This window comes from Schistocerca cancellata, chromosome 1 (assembly GCF_023864275.1).
Source record: "Schistocerca cancellata isolate TAMUIC-IGC-003103 chromosome 1, iqSchCanc2.1, whole genome shotgun sequence".
Classification (NCBI taxonomy): Eukaryota; Metazoa; Arthropoda; class Insecta; order Orthoptera; family Acrididae; genus Schistocerca; species Schistocerca cancellata.
In genome coordinates this window covers 1,263,494,495-1,263,517,516 of record NC_064626.1, presented here as the reverse complement: position 1 = coordinate 1,263,517,516, position 23,022 = coordinate 1,263,494,495, and positions in this window count along the sequence as shown.

Below are 23,022 nucleotides of genomic sequence, written 5' to 3'. Positions count from 1 at the left end.
TACAGAACAAATATAAAACAAGGCTGGAGGAAACTATAAAGTAACATGGCCTTTTTCGTTCTGCAAGATCTCATCTTTTTGTATAAAGACAAATGCTGCCTGCTACACAATTACGGATCTACAAAGCGCAGATTTTTCTTTCACTGTTATATTCTCTTGCTGAGCTGTAAAAACACTCCCCCATCAGCCACTGGTCAGTATAGGTGGGCCAGGTTTTACTGTTGGAGCGGTTCAGGTCCCTCTCTCCTACTAAGAAAAGCAAGAGGAGGATATCCGGTCCTCGACAGAGACGGACGGTGGGCGCTACGTCGACAGTTCCCTGGAGAAAAATGTGCGCGGAAACGGCCAGAGACACTGGGGCCCCACTCCACACGGCGTCGTTATGGTGCAGGGGCAGATGAAGGGCGCCGCGCGGCGAAGGAAGGCGGCGGAGACAGAATGGCGACCGCCCCAGGACTGTATTTCAGGGAGGAGGCGTCAGTGAGTCGAGAGATGATGGGACACCCTGTCAGTTGCAGGTATAAAGTCTCCACTAATGAGTTCGATGACGTATAGTCAGAGATAGTAATTTGTAAGGAAGCAGAAAGATAATTGTAATTTTCATTTTGAGTGTGCAGTTGACAGATGAAGTTGTTTATCTTCTTCTGATTTCAGTTTCTACTTGTGGGGAGTCAAGTGTAGATTTTTTCCTAGTTCACTTGGTTCATATTTTAGACACACATCCAGCCACTCTGTTTGTCGTCAGCGCTCAGAGCTTATCGGTGACTTCAAAGCATGTTCTGAATTCGTTCTGCAGATGCTATAGAAACTTAGGGCAGTAATACACTACTGGCCATTAAAATTGCTAGACCAAGAAGAAATGCAGATGATACACAGGTATTCATTGGAAAGATATATTATACATTTTCACGCAATTTGGGTGCATAGATCCTGAGAAATCAGTACCCAGAACAACCACCTCTGGCCCTAATAACGGCCTTGATGGGCCTGGGCATTGAGTCAAACAGAGATTGGATGGCGTGTACAGGTACAGCTCCCCATGCACGGTACCACAGTTCATCACGAGTAGTGACTGGCATACTGTGACGAGCCAGTTGCTCGGCCGCCATTGACCAGACGTTTTCAGTTGATGAGAGATGTGGAGAATGTGCTGGCCAGGGCAGCAGTCGAACATGTTCTGTATCCAGAAAGGTCCGTACAGGACATCCGGCGTGCGGTCGTGCATTATCCTGCTGAAATGTAGGGTTTCACAGGGATCGAATAATGGATAGATCCACAGGCCGTAACACATCTGAAATGTAACGTCCACTGTTCAAAGTGCCGTCCATGCATACCATAGGTGACCGTGACGTATAACCAATGGCACCCCATACCATCACGCCGGGTGATACACCAGTATGGTGATGACGAATACATGCTTCCAAGGTGCTTTCACCGTGATGTCGCCAAACACGGATGCAACGATCATGATGCTGTAAACTGAGCCTGGATTCATCGGAAAAAATGAAGTTTTGCCATTCGTGCGCCCAGGTTCGTCGTTGAGTACACCATCACAGGCGCTCCTGTCTGTGATGCAATGTCAAGGGTAACCGTAGCCGTGGACTCCGAGCTGACAGTCCATGCTGCTGCAAACTTCGACGAACTGTTCGTGCAGATGGTTGTTCTCTTGCAAACGTCCCCATCTGTTGACTCAGGGATCGAGACGTGGCTGCACAATCCGTTACAGCCATGCCGATAAGATGTCTGTCATCTCGACTGCTAGTGATACGAGGCCGTTGTGATCAAGCACGGCGTTTCTGATTACCCTCCTGAACCATACGATTCCACATTCTGCTAACAATCATTAGATCTCGACCAACGCAAGTAGCAATGTCGCAATACGATATACCGCAATCGCGATAGGCTACAATCCGACCTTTATCAAAGTCGGAAACGTGATGGTACGCATTTCTCCTCCTTTCACGAGGCATCACAACAACGTTTCACCAGGCAACGCCGGTCAACTTCTGCTTGTGTATGAGAAATCGGTTGGAAACTTTTCTCATGTCAGCACGTTGTAGGTGTCGCCACCGGCGTCAACCTTGTGTGAATGTTCGGAAAAACTGATCATTTGCATATCACAGCATCTTCTTCCGGTCGGTTCAATTTCGCGTCTGTAGCACATCATTTTCGTGGTATAGAAATTTTAATGGCCAGTAGCGTATATATATTTCGTATTCAAAATTTATGTTTGCTAAAGAATGGCGTTACATAGCTATAATTCGTAAGTAATGTCAATTTTGTATATAGCAAGCGTCCCGTTTTGAAATATCTTTTAATGTGATGAAGTTGTTCTGAAATTAATGATATCACTAAATTTCGTAAAACATATTTAGGTTAAGTACCTTGAGTGTTAATCCCTGAGTACAGATGTTTTGTTATTCGTAATTCCGTGTGGTATTGGGCAACGTAATGTTACTACTCGTTCTGAAGTGAAGTCCGTATGAGCTTTTGCAGAGCCCATAGCCGAGCATACCTGCGTATAATAAATTCGTGTCCCTTTGTTTTGCAAACTAGGGCTATACTTTTCACTGGGCTTTACTCAGGAAAAGATCACCGAATGTTAAAAAAATAACAAACCCCTGTAGAGGTGCGAGTGCTCCACAACTCTTGTAAATGGTCCTTGGTATCTTGGAAACTGGCTACGGAATGGAGCTGGCGTCTGAGATGGTCCCACATATGTCCTGTCGGGAACAGATCTGAGGACCTTGCTACTCAGAGAAGTACCTCAAGATTCCGCTAACAGTTCATAGAGACACGTGTCATGTGTGGGCGAGCATTGTGATGTTGAAAAGTGGCATCACGATACTGTCATATGAGAGGTAACACATGATAACGTACCACTGTGTCTTCTTCTTTTTTTTTGTCATAAGTCTGGTTTGATGCGACCCGCCACGAATTTTTCTTCTATGCCAACCTCTTAGTCTCAGAGTAGCACTTACAACCTACGTCCTCAATTATTTGCCAATGTCTGTCTTCCTCTACAGTTTTTGCCCTCTGCAGCTCGCTCTAGTACCACGAAAGTCATTTCCTGATATCTTAAAAGATGTCCTATCAGCCTGGCCCTTCTCTTTGTCAGTGTTTTGCACGTGTTTCTCTCCTCTCCGATTATGCGGAGAATCTCATATTTCCTTACCTTATTAGTCCACCTAATTTTCAACATTCGCCTTTAGCAACACATCTAAAATGCTTAAGATATTCTTGCGTTCCGGTTTTCCGACTGTCCGTGTTTCGCTACCACAAAGTGCTGTGCTCCATACGTGCATTCTCAAATACTTATTCCTCAAATTAACCCCTTCAGTCATGATGTCCTCATATAAGAACACACTAAATAAACGCTTAGTATATTAAAATTCGTTAAATTTTACCATTTTTCATTTTTGTTCTCCTATTGTCACAAGAAGAGACTTTATTTGAGACTAGTGTCGACACCTCCTGTCCGTCTGTGGTAGCACAAAACAAAACTGAATGTGCACACTCTTATGGACGCTTCCTTATAATCTTTGTACCTCAGGTATCTTTCAGAACGATAGGTAAGTGATATATACTTATAAGTTTATACATGTCTCCAAATGAGGACATTGTGATTCAAAGGTTGTAATAGCGAAGAAATTTAGGACATTAGTTGGCTGTCTTTTTAGTCATCGTGCGGTGATTTCATATTGTCCCTAGTCCAGGATAGACGAAGGTCACTTACAGAAGAAGAAGTTATAGAGCTCCTTAATTCATCTGAGATTGACTATCTATCCGATGATCCTGGCGATAATTTTGAGCAAGAGGATAATGATAGAGGTAATGTTAGACGTTTTATATCATACGGCGTATTAAAAGCTGAGTATACTAGATGCAAAGGCCGTTAACTGCATGATAAGTGACACTGAGACAATCACGAAGCACTCGTCCCATCCAAACGACAATGCACTGGCAGCGAGAATATTAGTGTTGCGTACGAATTTGTTACAGCGCAGCCAACCTAAAGCTCATTAAGAAAAATATCTATTCAAATAGTAACAGACTGAAAAATAGCTTTGAATGTCCCGAAAACAACATGCAGTTAGCTACTTTTGAAATCAAACACGTTTTTCGAGAGCCGTTTTCGACGATTTATAGGCGGTTTTGCAACCTGAAAATATTCCATCATGTAGGCGCTGAAAAAAATCTATAAGGCCGTTTGCCCATCTCAAAATCGACATAAAATGAATTTTTCAGTGTCAATAAACTTCACCAACAGCCGTATACTTTAAGATATTTTATTTTGCTCTGAAAGCAACCAGTTTCGGCAAATCATTTTGCCATCTTCACGCCCAATACGCTCTTATCCAAATAAATGAACTCACCGTATAGGGCCATAAAACACTGGATTTCGTGAATTCCAATCGTTACGCAAATGCTTCATTTGTGTAATTTATGTATTTCGGTGAAATAAAATCAAATAAAACTCTTTGACTTTTAGAATTATTCTGCACCCACTTGAACACAATGTCCTCATTTGGGGACGCGTTGTGTCTCCTCCTTGGTGGCACCTCGGAATATTTTATACATCTGAAAAATTTTAACTTAATCCGAAGAACTGTTTTTTTTCCGGAAGAAAACAACTCGTGACGGAAAGGCTTAAGGCCTGTGTTTGATACTCGTAGACTTCTCTTGGGCAGGAATCCCCTTTTTACCAGGGCTACCACCTGTGACATGAGTCGTACCCGATGGCTCACCACACTATAATATAGGGAGTAACACCATTGTACATCTCCAAACATTGAAAGAAAGGGACTTCTGCCCATGTCACCACCGTCCTTGCCGACTTTGGTCGTGGAAGGGTGCTTCAGAACGGCACAGCACAGCACAATTTTTCAGCAGTCCATCGTGCCCAGTTGGAGCTCCCAACTCTGCCGTCTCTGTTCTGGTGTTAACAGCAGGTTATGCATAGGGCGGTAATTTTCTAGTCTGACTGCTGCATGTCTCTGACCAATGTTGCCAGATGACACACTGTGTTACAGAAGGTGCTTTACCGGTCTGTGGACGGCAAGCACAGATGTGAAGAGGCCAGGATGATCTTTGCGCACAATAACCCATAAGACGACTATGACAACCCCAACATCCGCATGGTGTCGATCATTGGGGCACTGTCGCATCCAGATTCCGCAAAAATCTAGATATTTCATGATTCCAGCAGCCTGCCAACTGGAGAACCACAGTGGCTCACCTTCCAAATTGTTGTCACGTGTTCATAACGCTGTTTTACACTGGCATCCGGCATCTGTGTGTCTTTCATAGTGAGCATGCATCATGTAACGCTGCTCTCGCCCCTTACACGATATCTGTTCAATAAATTCCGGAACGTTCGTAATTTCGTGCCAACGGTTTGTTGGAGTAAAATGCGTTTGGCATCCCTGCGTACGCCTGTGTTTCATGTGTAACTGCTGGGTGTGCCATTGTTGTATGTCTGTTTGTTATTGTTCAGTGTTCTATTGAGTAGAACATTGTGTCTCACAGTTTCCATATTTCCAGATGGCAAACTTAGAGGATTAACGCCATTGCATTTGATTTTGCTTGAAATTCAAGAAAGCCTCTACAGAGACACATCAAATGATGCAGGAAGTCTACCGTGATGAGAGCTTAAGCCGCACTCGGTGTTACGAATGGTTCACACGGTTTAAAAATAGCCGGACGGAAGTTAAAGGTGGCCCTCTTTCAGGACGCCCTTCGACGTCTACTGCCGGCGCTCATGTCAGGAAAAACATCGAAAGTGAGCTGTACCAGTCAAAGACAGTCCGAGAGAATGCAGAAGAATGTAGCATTTCCGTTCGCTCATGAATGAAATCCTGACACAGCATCTAGGAATGCATCGTGTTGCCACCAAGTTCGTCCCAAGGCTCATGAGCTCTCGCGTTATTTGTGATAATATAAAATAATTTCTCTTTCTTTTCATATGAATGTCGTTATTACGTAGTGGGCTTCTCTCAAAATCAATTGCTAATTTAATTATTAGTTTAATTTTGATTTTTCTTTAATTTGAATTAAATTGCTTTTGTAAGACGATTTATTCAATGTAAGTTTATTCTTAGCAAAATCATTAATCACGTTAGTAATTGTAAGACACCCTGATCTTCTAACACGTTACATATAAGTTTAAAAATGAAATTTTTTATGTCCTTGCCTCGGATAAACGTTTCTGCTAAAACATGAGATCTCTGATTATTATTTGCATTTGCCAACACACGCACGAATGAATAATTTCTTACCAAATGAAAATAAAAATCTTAAAGCTATGTCTTCCGTTGCAGCGGCTGGCGGCTGTAGAAAAATTGTGTATTATACTCGAAGCGGGCGAATAATTGGCTTCCGCTAATTTCATAAATTAAAATTGCCACGTAATGGCGGCTGTGGCTCCAACGGCGGCTGCAATTGTTGCGCTGAAAATAACTTGAATTGCTGATAGTCAAAGGAAGCGGACATGAGATATGGCTCACCTCTTCCAATTTAAAGTAAATAAAAGCATAAAATTAAAATATTATCTGATTACAAGTACAATAATGATTAAATTGAACAGCACTCGCCAATATGTCAGACTACTCGCATCGAAGACAAGAGAGAGAGTGACAACAGATAAAAGATGACAAAAAGATGGTTCCTTTTTATCTGTGTAGTCCTTTTTTATTCTTTGCACTCGAAAATAACGCACAGAATTTTATACGATAATAATATTAATACACATGAGAGAAAATTACATATCGCATGAGCGGTTAATGTTCACTTACAATCCAATATTTTTTTTTTTGCCAATGTAGGAAACCCCATTGGAAGAACGAAGATTTGCTACAATAGATAAGATAAAAGAATATTCGCAGACGGCGCCTCGCGCGTTCCAGCGAGGAGTACCAAGACTGCGCCGGCCAGCGTGGCCGAGTGGTTCTAGGCGCTTCAGTCTGGAAACGCGCGACCGCTACGTTCGCAGGTTCGAATCCTGCCTCGGGCATGGATGTGTGTGATGTTAAATGGTTCAAATGGCTCTGAGAACTATGGGACTTAACATCTGAGGTCATCAGTCCCCTATAACTTAGAACTTCTTAAACCTAACTAACCTTGAAACGTGCCCTTAGAAAAATTATACAAGACTGTGCTTAAACTGACACACAATATTTTTAGCACAACGCAATCTGACTTTCAGAAATCCCTACAAAAGAATGGCCCTGACTAACAGTAACCTATACCTTTCCCAAATCACTTACCTCACCAAAAATCTTCGTTACTCGAACTACTGCAATACAGCGAGCGCCAATACTGCCAGCTAAATAAAAGATTCAAACTACTGAAGGCACTAACTACTGATAGGCATAGTTAGCAAATGAAATATTTTAATAGAGAACAAACAATGTATTTACCTTAATAATCATAATATATATAGCAGTTCATGACATCCATTTTTACAAATTTCAAAACTCCGCCATTTCTCTCCCCATTTCCACCACTGCTGGCGGCTCACCTCCAACTGTGCAACGCTACGCGCTGTTCACATCCAGCTGCCGCTGCCCAACACTACAATGGCAGACAACAATGCAAACTAGCCACAGACTGCACACAGCACAGCCAGTGATTTTCATACAGAGAGCTACGTAACGTTGCCAATAAAAAAACATAAACACCCTACTTTCATAGCCCCCATGCTCCCCACAAAAAAATTTACAAATTGTTTTGGGTACTGGCCAATACAGATTTGAAAAAATTTTTCATGATTACAGTAAGAAAAATATCAAATGCACACACTTATTAATACAATGCTGGTCAAAAGCTAAAATTTTCTCACAGTCCATAAAGACAGTCCTGATCATTCAACACAGTGAAACTGCCGTTTCTTTTCTCAAAGTCTGAGCAGTAAAAGACAATGCACACGGAAGTATTGGATTTCCATGCAGTCTTGAAGAAGTAGTGTTGTCCTTCCAACGGAAAGACAGTGCTGACTCTTGACATGCTGACTGGTAATGGGCCACAACAGAGCAAAGCCACAGCAGAGTCATTCGACGTTTTGAAGACTATTGGTAGCTAGTTCATCACAGAGCAGAACCACTGTAGTCCTGGTAGAGATTACGGTATTGGTGGGCCACCAGAGGTGCAGACCCACTGCAGTCCTTGTAGAAATAATGGTACTGGTGGGTCAGCAAAGGTGTAGACCCACTGTAGTCCTTGTAGAAATAGTGGTATTGGTGGGTCATCAAAGATGCATACCCACTGTAGTCCTTGTAGAGACAGCCAGCAACCACCTATTGCGACTGTGCAGGTGCCACAATCACCATCGAAGAGGACAATATAGCAAGTCCATGAACCACCACTTGTGCACTCACAAATTTTTTTTTGAAATGTCCTTCGAACCAGCAATGCTGTTATCCAGTCCCTTGCTGAATTATTAACACACGTGCAAACACTATCAGTCCCTACTTCTCACATATTGTCCATATAGTATGACCAACAGAAACGTGTGCAGTGAAATGTAACTTACAAGTTACTTAATTTGATGAACTGGTGTCAATTACAATTTTATAACAGAAAAATACAATAACAAAGGCACAAAATACATCATTAAAACATAATAATACAGATAACATTTGTAGTAATAGGGGCGTTACAAAAGAATAGAACTAAACATATACATCGTTGTTACAGGAAATACGACATAAGTAAATACATAAAAGATCAGAATAACGTTCGAAACATAAACGTCACACATGAGCATTAAAACAAAACTGAATAAATAATGTCTAAACATCTTTACAAAGAAAATAACATATTATCAGAAAAATTCTCCAACATAGCTCTCACCAGCTAAACACATAAAGACAGGAAAAAGACAAATAAACAAGAGTACATAAACACATAGTGGGATAACACAAGGAAATGACAGGTTTTGTTTTATTGCAGTATTTTGCAAACAAATCTTTCTTTGCTTTTTGGAGATCTCCCTTCATTCATCATTATTCCAAAAAGTCCTATCTATACCTCCTTCCTGTGTTCTATTCATATTTCTTTCAAAATAATTATATCTGATTGTACAATACTCATTTTGGCCCAAATCTTTTTCATATAACTTCGCAATGCATTCTTTACCTATTCTCCATCGTCAGTTTCTTATATAGTCTACCCCTCTTAAGCTAACTTAAATCTACTGAGCTCAGATGCTAAACTAAGGGACGAGGCAATGCAGCAGCACAATACAATTAAAGCAAACAGCAATGAAAAAAAAAATGCAGATTTGCGAAGCAAGCAGCATTATAGAAGGTAGCAAAGCAATTGCAATATTACAACTAATATAAGGCAATGTGCAGCAAACAAGAAAAATAAATCAGTAGTAAACTGGCTTAGAAGAGTAACACAAAGTCAAATTCAGTAACACTATGCCTGGCAAACAGCAGCAGCAAATGAAATAACTTATATCTAAACATGACATAGCTCAAGCAGAAAAAAAACATTACACTAAAGACAATAATGCAGACAAGGGAAATGTATATTCACATCTCAATGTCTATGTAATTAAAGTGGTGCACCACAACTTATTCTACAAAAGAAATTACCAAGTACTTGAAAAGAAAATTATATATGCAGTTATTGTTATCAGTCCCATCTTATTGTTCTTTCCATCCCAAGAGCTCCTTTTTCGAAGAATGTGGATCATAAAATAATTATTTAATAGATCTGTTGACAGAAAGTGTCCACATTAGCAAATGCATCTAAGTTTATTTTATGAAACTAATGCTGCAACACAGCTGGAAACCAGATATTAAACAAAATGAGCAATCTCTCAACTACAAAGACAATAGATGTAAAATGTTTCTCATCATTTCATTAAGCATTTTAGTAAATATCATAAATTACGAGCTCCACAGTATGCTTTCAACAAGGAAATGTCAATAGCGAGGATACCAGTCAAGAACCTAGGGATCTTAGACAAGTAATTACGAATACATTGTTATTGTGAACAGACGACACAGTGTTATTGTGTGTGTGCATTCTTGCTTGTTAGTTGCACGATTACGTAACGACTATAAGGCTCACATACTTAGAACATCTACCAGTACTGCTAATGAGACTTTAATGCAACATTTTGGTTTACTTGAAAATACATTCTGGATTCAAAGTACTTTCTGTGAGATACCAGATAACACAGTGGTTAGTTTATGTGACAGCTACACGATTTTATCACGACACTAATAATGAGTGACAATTTACAGTGTTGCTTTTGTGGTGTTTCTGTTTTATATGTGCACAGTTTTCTGTTTTATTCTGGAAAGTAAAACATGTTTTAGTAGTAACTTTTGTGGTATAGCTACAAAGAGACAGCCTTTTCCGTAGCACAACAATACGTTACAGTACAGTACATTCTTCATCACGCCAATAAGCATAATAACTACGATATCTATACGCAAAGCATTTCGCTTTTGTTTATCATGAGGTAAGTACATTGGCTTCTGCAGAACTTAGCTTTCGGAGGAAAATAACTGCGACACTTCCACAGAATTATCTTACAACAAGACGCACATTTAGCGCTACAGGACACGCATTTGAGTGCTTAATTTTTTGGCAAGCACAAGGAGCCCTAGCTAATATGGTATTTGCTTATACAACTTTACACATCGGTACCATATTTCTCTAACACATAAATTACATAGCTATCTGATCATTTAACTGAGAGAGACAAACTTTTTTTACTATGTCAGTGACACATGTTTACACAATTACACCGTTGGATAACTTCTCACTTACGAAATTGTATTTTGTCTGTACTTTGTGAACTGTTCACATTTTTTCGGACCCATTGCGATATTATGAGAGCTTTGAATGATATATTTGGTATGGGATCATGATTTTTAAAGTACGTTTGAGGTAGATGACACAATTGAAATGAGCAGAGAATTTTCTTTAGGTTTTGAAATTATTGCAGAAAGCTACGACGTTTTTGAGGTTTGACTGAGGTGTTATGATGTTATTATTATGACGACAATGTGTATTATGCTGCTGAGGTATGTTTATGATTAATAAGCTGATGCTACATGAGTTATTTGATTATGCTACGTATCTGTTATGATGAAATATTGAAGAAGTGTCGACGAATATGTATATGGGTAATAAGGTAAGGAATAATAAATAGTGGTTAGGGACTCTGACTTGTGAAAAAGGATGTTGGAAACCAAGAATCGTACTTTAAGAGTTATGAAATGTGTGTAAATACGTGAATGTATTACAATGCCGACAAACATTTTTTGGACATTGTTATATTCATAAGATTTTGTTTCTACACATTTGCAACGCAAATTCTCGACCCGTGAAATTTTGTATATGAGACTGTCACTGTAGCGGAAACTGCTGTCATAAATATTTCCGTAAGAAAGTTAAGTGACCACCTGCACATAATGCGTCATGGGCACCCAGCTGTGTCAGACGCCTGGAGAACAAGCCATTAGTGTGTGCCTTTTCAGAGGCACAGGTAGAAAAAAAGAAAAGTGCAACGCAATCTGACTTTCAGAAATCCCTACAAAAGAATGGCCCTGACTATCATTAACCTATACCTTTCACAAATCACTTACCTCACCAAAAATCTTCGTTACTCGAACTACTGCAATACAGCGAGCGCCAATACTGCCAGCTAAATAAAAGATTCAAACTACTGAAGGCACTAACTACTGATAGGCATAGTTAGCAAATAAAAGATTTTAATAGAGAACAAACAATGAATTTACCTTAATAATCATAATATATATAGCAGTTCATAACATCCATTTTTACAAATTTCAAAACTCCGCCATTTCTCTCCTCACATCCACCACTGCTGGCGGCTGACCTCTAACTGCGCAACGCTACGCGCTGTTCACATCCAGCAGCCGCTGCCCAACACTACAATGGCAGACCACAAAGCAAACTAGCCACAGACTGCACACAGCACAGCCAGTGATTTTCATACAGAGAGCTACGTAACGTTGCCAATAAAAAAACATAAACAGCCTACTTACAACCTAAGGACATCACACAAATCCATCCCCGTTGCAGGAGTCGAACCTGCGACCGAAGCGGTCACGCGGTTCCAGTCTGAAGCGCCTAGAACCGCTCGGCCACACCGGCCGGCTGGGAGCCATGTATCAGTTGTGAAGGAGAGTATTTCGAAAGAGACCATGCACAATAAGTAATATGTAAGTGTAGAAAAATTTTCTGGGAAAAGTTCCGGAATGTTTTGAAGAGGCCACGTAAAGCTTAAGAGACATGGAAACAACATCAAAAAGGCGCAAATCGTACGTACTTTGTCAGGCATCGTATGTCGACTGTTTCGTACTTCAGCGAACGTATGTGTCAAATATGGTAATAGTGAAGCAAACTCACACAGTAACATGAAACCATTTTTTTCTGTGGAATGAGAATTGTTGTTTAATCTAGAAAGAAAATAACATAAACATGCCTAAAATATTTGTACGCAAATGGATATTACATTTAAAGGACGAAGTCTTGGATTCCTTACCTTATTAACAATATTTTCGTACTTGTGATATTAATAGATTCTATTGAAGCGCGTGACGAGCATGAAACATCTACGTCTACATCTGCATCTATACTCTGCAAAACACCATGAGGCGCATGGCAGAGGGTACGTCCCAGTGTAACTTATTAGGGTTTCTTCCAGTTCCATTCACGTATGGAGTGAGCGAAAATGATTGTTTGAATGACTCTGTGGGTGCAGAAATTATTCTAATATTACTCGTACGATCCCAATATGTGCGATAGATAGGGTGTTGTAATATAATCCTAACCATCATTTAAAGTTGATTCTTGAATGTTAGTTAAAAGACTTTCTTGGTATAGTTTACGTCTGTCTTCAAGAGTCTACCAGTTCAATTTCTTCAGTATCCCGCCACATTTTCTCAAGGCTCAAACAAACTCTCTTCTTTGCATTTGTTCAACAGCCCTCTTTAGTGCTATTTGGGTCCTACACACTTGTGCAATATTCTGGAACCGGACGCACGAGTGATTTGTAAGCTTTGTAGACTGACTGCATTTCCCCTGTATTCTACCAATAAAGCGAAGTCTACCACCTGCTTTGATCATTGAATTTCTTATCCCTACAAAGCGCTACAACCAGGTATTTGTATGAGTTAGCCATCTGCAGCAGTGGATCATTGATATTATAATCATAGGATACTATGTTTTTTGGTTTCGTGCAGTGCACAGTTTTACATTTAAATCAAGTTGCCAATCTTTACATCACTTTGCTATCTTGTTATGATCAGACTGAATATTCAGCTTCTTTCAGACAGTACTTCATCACAGATAATTGCATCAACTGCCAGAAAGTCTGAGGTTACTATTAATAATGTCTAAAAGGTCATATATATATATATATATATATATATATATATATATAGCAAAAACAGCAATAGTCTTCTCACACTTCCCTGGGTCCCACCCGAAGTTACTTCTACATTTGACGATGACTCTCCTTCCAGACAACATGCTCCGTCCTCCCCACCAAGAAGTCTTCAATCCAGTCACATATTTTGCTTGATACCCCATATGATCGTACTTTTGACAATAAGCGTAGGTATGGTTCAGAATCAAAAGCTTTTCGGAAATCAAGAGATACTGCGTCTACCCGACTGCCTCGATGCAAAGTTTTCAATACGTTATGTGTGAAAAGTGCGAGTCGTGTTTCACATGATCGATGTTTTCCGAATCCATGTTGGTTGGCGTTGAGATCATTCTGTTCAAGATACTCATTATGTTTGAGATCAGAAAATGTTCTAAGACTCGACGACAAATTGATGTGAAGGATATTGGACGGCAGTTTTGTAGATGACATCTACCACCCTTCTTGTATACAAGTGTGACCTGTGCTTTCCTACAAGTACTTTTTGCTAGAGGAGTCTACGATAGATTAATGGAGAATAACTCAGACGCAAATGAAGTATAAAATCTGATTGGTATTTCATTGGGCCCAGGAGCTTTGTACAGTTTTAATGACTTCAGATGTTTCTTAACACCAGTGACGCTAATACTTATTTCAGTTATCTTTTCAGTGTTACAAGGATTACATTGAGGGCTGTTCTCCTGGATTTTCCTTCGTAAAGGAGCATTTGGAAACGGAGTTGAGCATTTCAGCTTCTGCTTTGATATCCCCAATTTCAGTTCTTATCTCATTTACAATGGACTGGACCCTAATTTTCGTGTCATTAACAGTCTTTACATATCACCAAAATGTCTTTGGATTTTGTAAAATATTATCTGACAATAATCTGCTACGTTAGTATGTAATTGCATCACACACCGCTCTCTTGACAGCCGAACGGGTTTCATTCAGCATCACTCTATTTATAGCCCTATGCTTTGCTTTAGACTTACTGTGCGGTAATCTCTGTTTCTGCAGAAGCTCCTTTACAGTGACTGTAAACAACGGATGTTCCCTCAAATTATGGATCGTTTTACTGGGTACGTATCTACTTTGTGAATTGTCAGCTATTCTTTTAATCTTGAGCTATTGTTCCTGTCCTGTCCTGAATGATTCAAGGTCTTCATTCAAATATGCTTCTCTGGCCTTTCAACACATGGTTCCTGAAGAGGGGCAGCAGCTTCTTCAGTAGTTGCAGGGGCAACAGTCTGGATGATTGACTGATCTGGCCTTGTAACACAAACCAAAATGGCCTTTCTGTGCTGGTACTGAGAACGGCTCAAAGCAAGGGGAAACTACAGCTGTAATTTTTCCCGAGGGCATGCAGGTTTACTGTATAGATAAATGATGATGACGTCCTCTTGGGTAAAATATTCCGGAGGTAAAATAGTCCCCCATTTGGATATCCGGGCAGGGACTACTCAAGAGGACGTCGTTATCAGGAGAAAGAAAACTGGCATTCTACGGATCGGAGCGTGGAATGTCAGATCCCTTAATCGGGCAGGTAGGTTAGAAAATTTAAAAAGGGAAATGGATAGGTTAAAGTTAGATATAGTGGGAATTAGTGAAGTTCGGTGGCAGGAGGAACAAGACATTTGGTAAGGCGAATACAGGATTATAAATACAAAATCAGATAGGCATAATGCAGGAGTAGGTTTAATAATGAATAAAAAAATAGGAGTGCGGGTAAGCTACTACAGACAGCATAGTGAACGCATTATTGTGGCCAAGATAGACACGAAGCCCACACCTACTACAGTAGTAGAAGTTTATATGCCTACTAGCTCTGCAGATGACGAAGAAATTGAAGAAATGTATGATGAAATAAAATAAGATATTCAGATAGTGAAGGGAGACGAAAATTTAATAGTCATGGGTGACTGGAATTCAGCAGTAGGAAAAGGGAGAGAAGGAAACGTAGGTGAATATGGATTGGGAATAAGAAATGAAAGAGGAAACCACCTGGTAGAATTTTGCACAGAGCACAACTTAATCATAGCTAACACTTGGTTTAAGAATCATGAAAGAAGGTTGTATACATGGAAGAAGCCTTGATATACTGACAGGTTTCAGATAGATTATATAATGGTAAGACAGATTTAGGAACCAGGTTTTAAATTGTAAGACATTTCCAGGGGCAGATGTGGACTCTGGCCACAATCTATTGGTTATGAACTGTAGATTAAAACTGAAGAAACTGCAAAAAGTTAGCAATTTAAAGAGATGGGACCTGGATAAACTGACTACACCAGAGCTTGTACAAAGTTTCAGGGAGAACATAAGGGAACAATTGACAGGAATGGGGGAAAGAAATATAGTAGAAGAAGAATGGGTAACTTTGAGGGATGAAGTAGTGAAGGCAGCACAAGATCAAGTAAGTAAAGAGGCGAGGGCTAGTAGAAATCCTTGGTTAACAGAATAAATATTGAATTTAATTGATGAAAGGATAAAATATAAAAATGCAGTAAATGAAGCAGGCAAACAGGAATACAAACGGCTCAAAAATGAGATCGACAGGAAGTGCAAAATGGGTAAGCAGGGATGGCTAGAGGGTAAATGTAAGGATATAGAGGCTTATCTCACTAGAGGTAAGATAGATATTGCCTACAGGAAAATTAAAGAGACCTTTCGAGAACAGAGAACCACTTGTGTGAATATCAAAAGCTCAGATGGAAACCCAGTTCTAAGCAAAGAAGGGAAGGCAGAAAGGTGGAAGGAGTGTACAAGGGCGATGTACTTGACAACAATATTATGGAAATGGAAGAGGATGTAGATGAAGATGAAAAGGGAGATGTGATACTGCGTGAAGACTTTGACAGAGCACTGAAAGACCTAAGTCGAAACTGGGCCCCGGGAGTAGACAACATTCCATTAGAACTACTGGCGGCCTTGGGAGAGCCAACCCTGACAAAACTCTACCATATGGTGAGCAAGATGTATGAGACAGGCGGAATACCCTCAGATTTCAAGATGAATATAATAATTCCAATCCCAAAGAAAGCAGGTGTTGACAGATGTGATAATTACCGAACTATCAGTTTAATAAGTCAGTGCTGCAAAATACAAATGCGAATTCTTTACAGACGAATGGAAAAACTAGTAGAAGCCGACCTCAGGGAAGATCAGTTTGGATTCCGTAGAATTATGGGAACACGTGAGACGATACTGACCCTACGACTTATCTTAGAAGTTAGATTAAGGAAAGGCAGACCTACGTTTCTATCATTTGTATACTTAGAGAAAGCTTTTGACAATGTTGACTGGAATACTCTCTTTCGAATTCTGAAGGTGGCAGGGGTAAAATACAGGGAGCGAAAGGCTATTTACATTTTGTACAGAAGCCAGATGGCAGTTATAAGAGTCGAGGGACATGAAAGGGAAGCAGTGGTTGGGAAGGGAGTGAGACAGGGTTGAAGCCTCTCCCCAATGTTATTAAAGCTGTATATTGAGCAATCAGGGAAGGAAACAAAAGAAAAATTCGTAGTAGGTATTAAAATCCATGGAGAAGAAATAAAAACTTTGAGGTTGGCCGATGACATTGTAGTTCTGTCAGAGACAACAAAGATCTTGGAAGAGCAGTTGAAAGGATTGGATAGTGTCTTTAAAGGAGGGTATAAGATGAACATTAACAAAAGCAAAACGAGGATAATGGAATATAGTCTAAGTTGGGTGATGCTGAGGGAATTAGATTAGGAAATTAGACACTTAAAGTAGTAAAGGAATTTTGCTATTTGGTAGCAAAATAACTGGCTATGGTCGAAGTAGAGAGGATATAAAATGTAGACTGGCAATGGCAAGGAAAGAGTTTCTGAAGAAGAGAAATTTGTTAACATCGAGTACAGATTTAAGTGTCAGGAAGTCATTTCTGAATGTATTTGTATGGAGTGTAGCCATGTATGGAAGTGAAACATGCACAGTAAATAGTTTGAACAAGTAGAGAATAGAAGCTTTCGAAACGTGGTGCTACAGAAGAATGCTGAAGGTTAGATGGGTAGATCACATAACTAATGAGGAAGTATTGAATAGGATTGCGGAGAAGAGAAGTTTGTGGCACAACTTGAGCAGAAGAAGGGATCGGTTGGTAGGACATGTTCTGAAGCATCAAGGGATCACCAATTTAGTATTGGAGGGCAGCGTGGAGGGTAAACATCGTAGAGGGAGACCAAGAGATGATTACAGTAAGCAGATTCAGAAGGATGTAGGTTGCAGTAGGCACTGGGAGATGAAGAAGTTTGCACAGGATAGAGTAGCATGGAGAGCTGCATCAAACCAGTCTCAGGATTGAAGACCACAACAACAACATTCAAATATGGCACTACTAATTTTTTATCTACTTTACTAAGATACAAACCATTTTGCCTGTTTTAATTGTCCCTTGTAACTTGGTAATCATTGTTTCCACAACCGCGCTATGGTCACTGACACCAGTTTCGATTTAGACGTCCCCAAGGAGGTCAGGTCTATTTGTTGCCACTAGATCTAATATATTCTCATATATTCCCGAGTGAGGTTGCGAGCTACCTCTTCTACGGAGTTTTCTGTGAAGGCATTTAGCGGTTTTTCACAGGATGTCTTACCACACTCACCACTAACAAAATTGTAATTTTCGCGGTTGATTGATGGATGACTAAAATCTAAATAGATGTTTATAGTATGATTCGGGAACTTACGTAAAAGTGAACTGAGGTTATCTGTAAAGTTCTCGGTTGCATCAGGAGATGCGTCTGGTGGGCGATAGAAGGATCCCATTATTAGAGCACAATTAGTAAGTGCAGTACATTGTGGTAATGCTTCCTACTCGAACACAGTCACCAGCGGCATAATAACCAGAAAACAAACTTCGTTAAGGCAATGTTTTCCAAATGACCACCAGGATATATTAAGAAATCTCAACGTCTAGATTACATATATAACGAAGGCGTTTCATATATTTCACTTGCGATGTATCACTGTTTATCAGAGCTTCTAGAACTTTTACGGCGACTCTTAATGTAAACAGGTATTCGATACAACTCATTTACCACTCTCCCCCACCACCCCTCCCTAGTACTAGGAACTGCAGCCTGTCTAACTGTCTGTAAGTAGCGGCATTTAATGAGTATTCACGACTCGCGGCATTTCGCGGGCAGTTCCACTGAGAGTTCGCTGACCGCAGATAGGCTCGTCTATCAAGATGCAAATTGGTTTTCGGTTCAATCTCGGTCCGGCACCGGCCACAAACGTTCAGCGAGATCCACTTAAAGCTGAACTGCTGATAAGCAGTCGACATTCCTCGACTGCATCACGTGCTTCTAAACACAATTTGATAAACCGTACTGCCACCGTCGACTACTTATGTAAAAGACATGAAAACAGAAGACAGTTGAAATGCTACAAAAAATTTACATTAATTACTTTATTTCCTGGTCTATCCTACAGAGACTTAAAATCACTGCACTCAAAACGTTCTAACTTACACATGTCTTTTCATTTCACGAATTTAACAAATATTCTGAAACATTTTGACTAAATTTTGAAGACAAAATTAGCTGCTTGATGAAATCTACTAAACAATTAATAGGACTCAACAAGATACTGAAGCTACAAACCTAATACAGCGCTTACTTGCTTCCACCAATCTAAACGCATTCTAATTTGTTATCGTCAGTCTTCGGACTGATTGGGTATGTTGATCCATCTCGCTCCTTCGTGACAAATTTTCGTCTTCAGGTGAGTACTCTGTCGAATATGTTTAATTATCTGGCGGTGAAAGAGAACGGTGCCTCGTCGAATACTGCATCACAAATGAGAGTCTCAGTGGGTGAAACAGACGGGCGTTTTTCAACTGCAGCCTTTTATAACAGAAATAAAATCTGGATCCTTTTTAGAAAAACAGCTCACCGTCATCCCGTCAAGGTATTTTATCATCAAAAGAGATGTTGCTGTAAGTGCTGTGCTAGCAGTATTCTAGCAGTAGTGGACACCAGAAGATCCTGAGGAAGATCCCAGCAGAGTGGTCGAAACGTCGATCATTTTAGAAGAAACATGACGCGGCCTAATAACCCAGAAGATTTTAACTTCAGTGAAAACGGCCACGAATGCCTGCAGACTTAGATAGAATAAAAGCTGTATGGTGTGCATACAGGAGACTCTTCGTAGCTCACGTAGAGCGCTAGACCTTACAGACTGCATATGGCCCTCAAAACTAAGGAAGTCGTATCTTCTTCCGACTGATCTTACAGATACTGTCAACAGACTTCATTGGGGTTGAAGATATTTAAGTCTTAACAGTGGAAATCGAAGGGTGTAAAATCACTTTGAGATACAAACCACATATTGCTGACTTCGCTGTCAAAATTCTTGCAAACTTTTAAAGCCCACGTACACAATTTCCTTTCCTTTATTGTCACTTCATTCCGCTGGCGCCATATGCGCAGGGGATGGGCCCTCAGAGGATACAGGTCGCTGCTGTACAGCTGTACGACAGTAAAAGTTCTAAAACATGCTATAAAACTGGACACGGTGGTAGACAAAAGTGTATATTTCACATTATAAAAAGACATATACTCAGTTGCATAGTTTAAAACATGAAATGCGAATTTGTTGATTAATTACAAGATTGACACAGATGAAATGGCAAATGAATGTGTCACAAATGATAAAAGACAAAATGAGAGCTGCATGAGTTAAGAAAGTAAAAGCCGTTATCTTGACTGATTAAGATGAAACGTAGATGAGGTAAGTGACGAGTGGGCTGAGACTGACAGGATTAAAGGTACCTTGGAACACAGCTGCTGTGGTGGTGTGTAAGAGTATGTTTGTGTGGGCGGATGTTTGGAGAAGGTATTCTGGAAAACTAAGAGGTATGTAGTTCCGGATCAGCCCTTAGGCTGTGGGTGGAAAGGAGTGAAGAGGAAAGGAGGTCTGACCAGAAGATATAGGGTGATTTCTTTTAGATCTGGTAGGGAGGAGATATATCACGGCGGATTTTTTGTTCAGATAAGGTGTAAGTAGGCTGTTTAGATTTTTATATTGCTAATGCCACGTAGCGCTCTGTATGAAAATCACTGGCTGTGCTGTGTGCAGCCTGTGGCTAGTTTGCATTGTTGTCTGCCATTGTAGTGTTAGGCAGCGGCAGCTGGATGTGAACAGCGCGTAGCGTTGCGCAGTCGGAGGTGAGCCGCCAGCAGTGGTGGATGTGGGGAGAGAGATGGCGAAGTTTTGTAATTTGTCATGAACTGCTACATATATTATGACTATTAAGGTAAATACATTGTTTGTTCTCTATTAAAATCTTTCATTTGATAACTATCCCTATCAGTAGTTAGTGCCTTCAGTAGTTTGAATCTTCTATTTAGCTGGCAGTAGTGGCACTCGCTGTATTGCAGTAGTTCTAGTAACGAAGATTTTTGTGAGGTAAGTGATTTGTGAAAGGTATTGGTTAAAGTTAGTCAGGGCCATTGTTTTGTAGGGATTATTGAAAGTCAGATTGCGTTGCGCTAAAAACATTGTGTGTCAGGTTAAGCACAGTCGTGTATAATTTGTTTTAAAGGGGACGTTTCATATGTTTACCCTTAGCCTAGGATACCTCACTGGAAACTTCTGATTTTTTTTCTTGTAGTTTGTGTATTTTGTGTAGCTTTTGTTTACTGCTAGCGCGTAATTATAGAGAGAATTTCCTTTGTAGTTGCAGTCTTTCATTGTTGTACAGTACAACAGGTGTGGCACGCATGTAGATTTGCACCAAGTATTTCGCAGCTGCAATTAACTAGATATTATTTTCAGTGCTATGTTAATGTGTTCTCTAATTTTTGCTCTTCAAATTGTGCTTTTCTGTGTTTTCGTGTGAAATATTGTGACAATAATGGCGTGTGAAAAACGTAATACTAGGCTCCAAAGTAAACTGAGAAATAACAGTGAAGACAAAAGCAGTGTGTTAGCGCCACCGAGTAATGAATTAACTAATGTTCAAAGTAGTAATTTGGTAATTGTACATAGGGAAATGGAGCGGGCTGCAAACAATGGAGTAGACAGTGAAACAATTATCGATCGATCGGTCGGCAACAGCTCGCCTTAGGAATCCGAAATGACAGGACACAATCTTGCAAATACTGTAGATTCAGGTTTTGTGTCCTCACCCTTTTCTCAAATAAGTCAAGACACATTTTCTGCTATTCAAATTGCGAATATTTCCGGTTCAAATGCGTTGCCGAATAGCACTGAGGAACATGTTTCAGGCACCAGTGCACTGTTATTACAGTTAATGCAACAAATGGGACAAAGGCTACAAAAGTTAGACACAACGCTTGAACAAAATCAGAAACAAATGGGACAAAATCTTCAAAAGTTAGACACAATGGAACAAAATCAGAGACAAACACAGCAAAAGCTTCAAAAGTTAGACACAATGGAACAATACCAGAGACAAACACAGCAACAGTTAGACACAGTGGAACAAAATCTTAAAAAGTTCGACACAGTGGAACAAAATCTTCAAAAGTTAGACACCACACTTGAACAAACACGTGAAGATTTAACCACTGAATTACATAACATTGAATCGAAATGTCAAAAAGTCTTTAATGACGTAAAAACACAAATTTGTGAGCATTTTCAACCTATTTTTTCGCGGCATGAAAATGCATTACAGAATCACGAAGCAGCCATAAAAGAACTGCAAACCATTGTTCATGAAAATCATGAGACCTTGTGGGCTAAAATTGACTCAGTTGCATCTACCGATTCGGTTACGCAACTTGCAAAAATTCAGGAAAACTTAAAGGACACAGTAGATACGATTTCAACACAAATGGACACTCTGAAACTTGGTTCAGAAAAACACACTGAGGAAATAAGTACACTATCGGAGAAAGTAGCCGAACTTTCGGATCAGTTCACTAATTTATCTGCAAATTCTTCGTTGATTGCCTTGTAACAGCGAGAGCGAGAGCACCAGCAGCAGCACAGTACTGTTTGTATAAAGCGTTTATTTTGCATTTTGTTTACGACCTTCCACTAAGGAAGGGATTCTATTTGTGTTTATCTGCTCTGCATAGTAACTAACAGTTCTTGATAAAACTTTACGTAGTTTTCGTGTTAGATTTCTTAGTGTTTTCTTGATCGTTTAGAACAGAAAGCGCCCTAAAACCGTCTTTGTTTGTTTCGCGGCCGTTAGCCACTAGTCACTTGAATCAGCAGTTGTCTTGTGACAGCCAGAGCGAGAGCACCAGCAGCAGCGAGTACTGTTTGTATAAAGCGTTTTTGTACTTATTTGCTGCGCTTAGCTTTTAAATAGTTTTTCTGGGAAAACCTAGCGTAGTTTTCGCGTCTCGTATTTCAGTGAGTGTTTCTTGATTATCAGAGTAGCTCATCAGAAGATTATCTTGGGAATTTGTCACCGTATAGGGTAGGGTAAACATAGTCATGTGTAGGGACTGTGGTTGTTGTGAGCGGACGCAAGGAGAATTGGCCACTCTTCGGGGGCAGGTGGAGGCTTTGTCTGTTAGGCTCATCGAGCTCGAGGCGCAGGCGTCGGCTCGTAGTGGCGTTGGGGCAACTGTGGTGAGACCTATGCCTACTTCGCTGGCCTT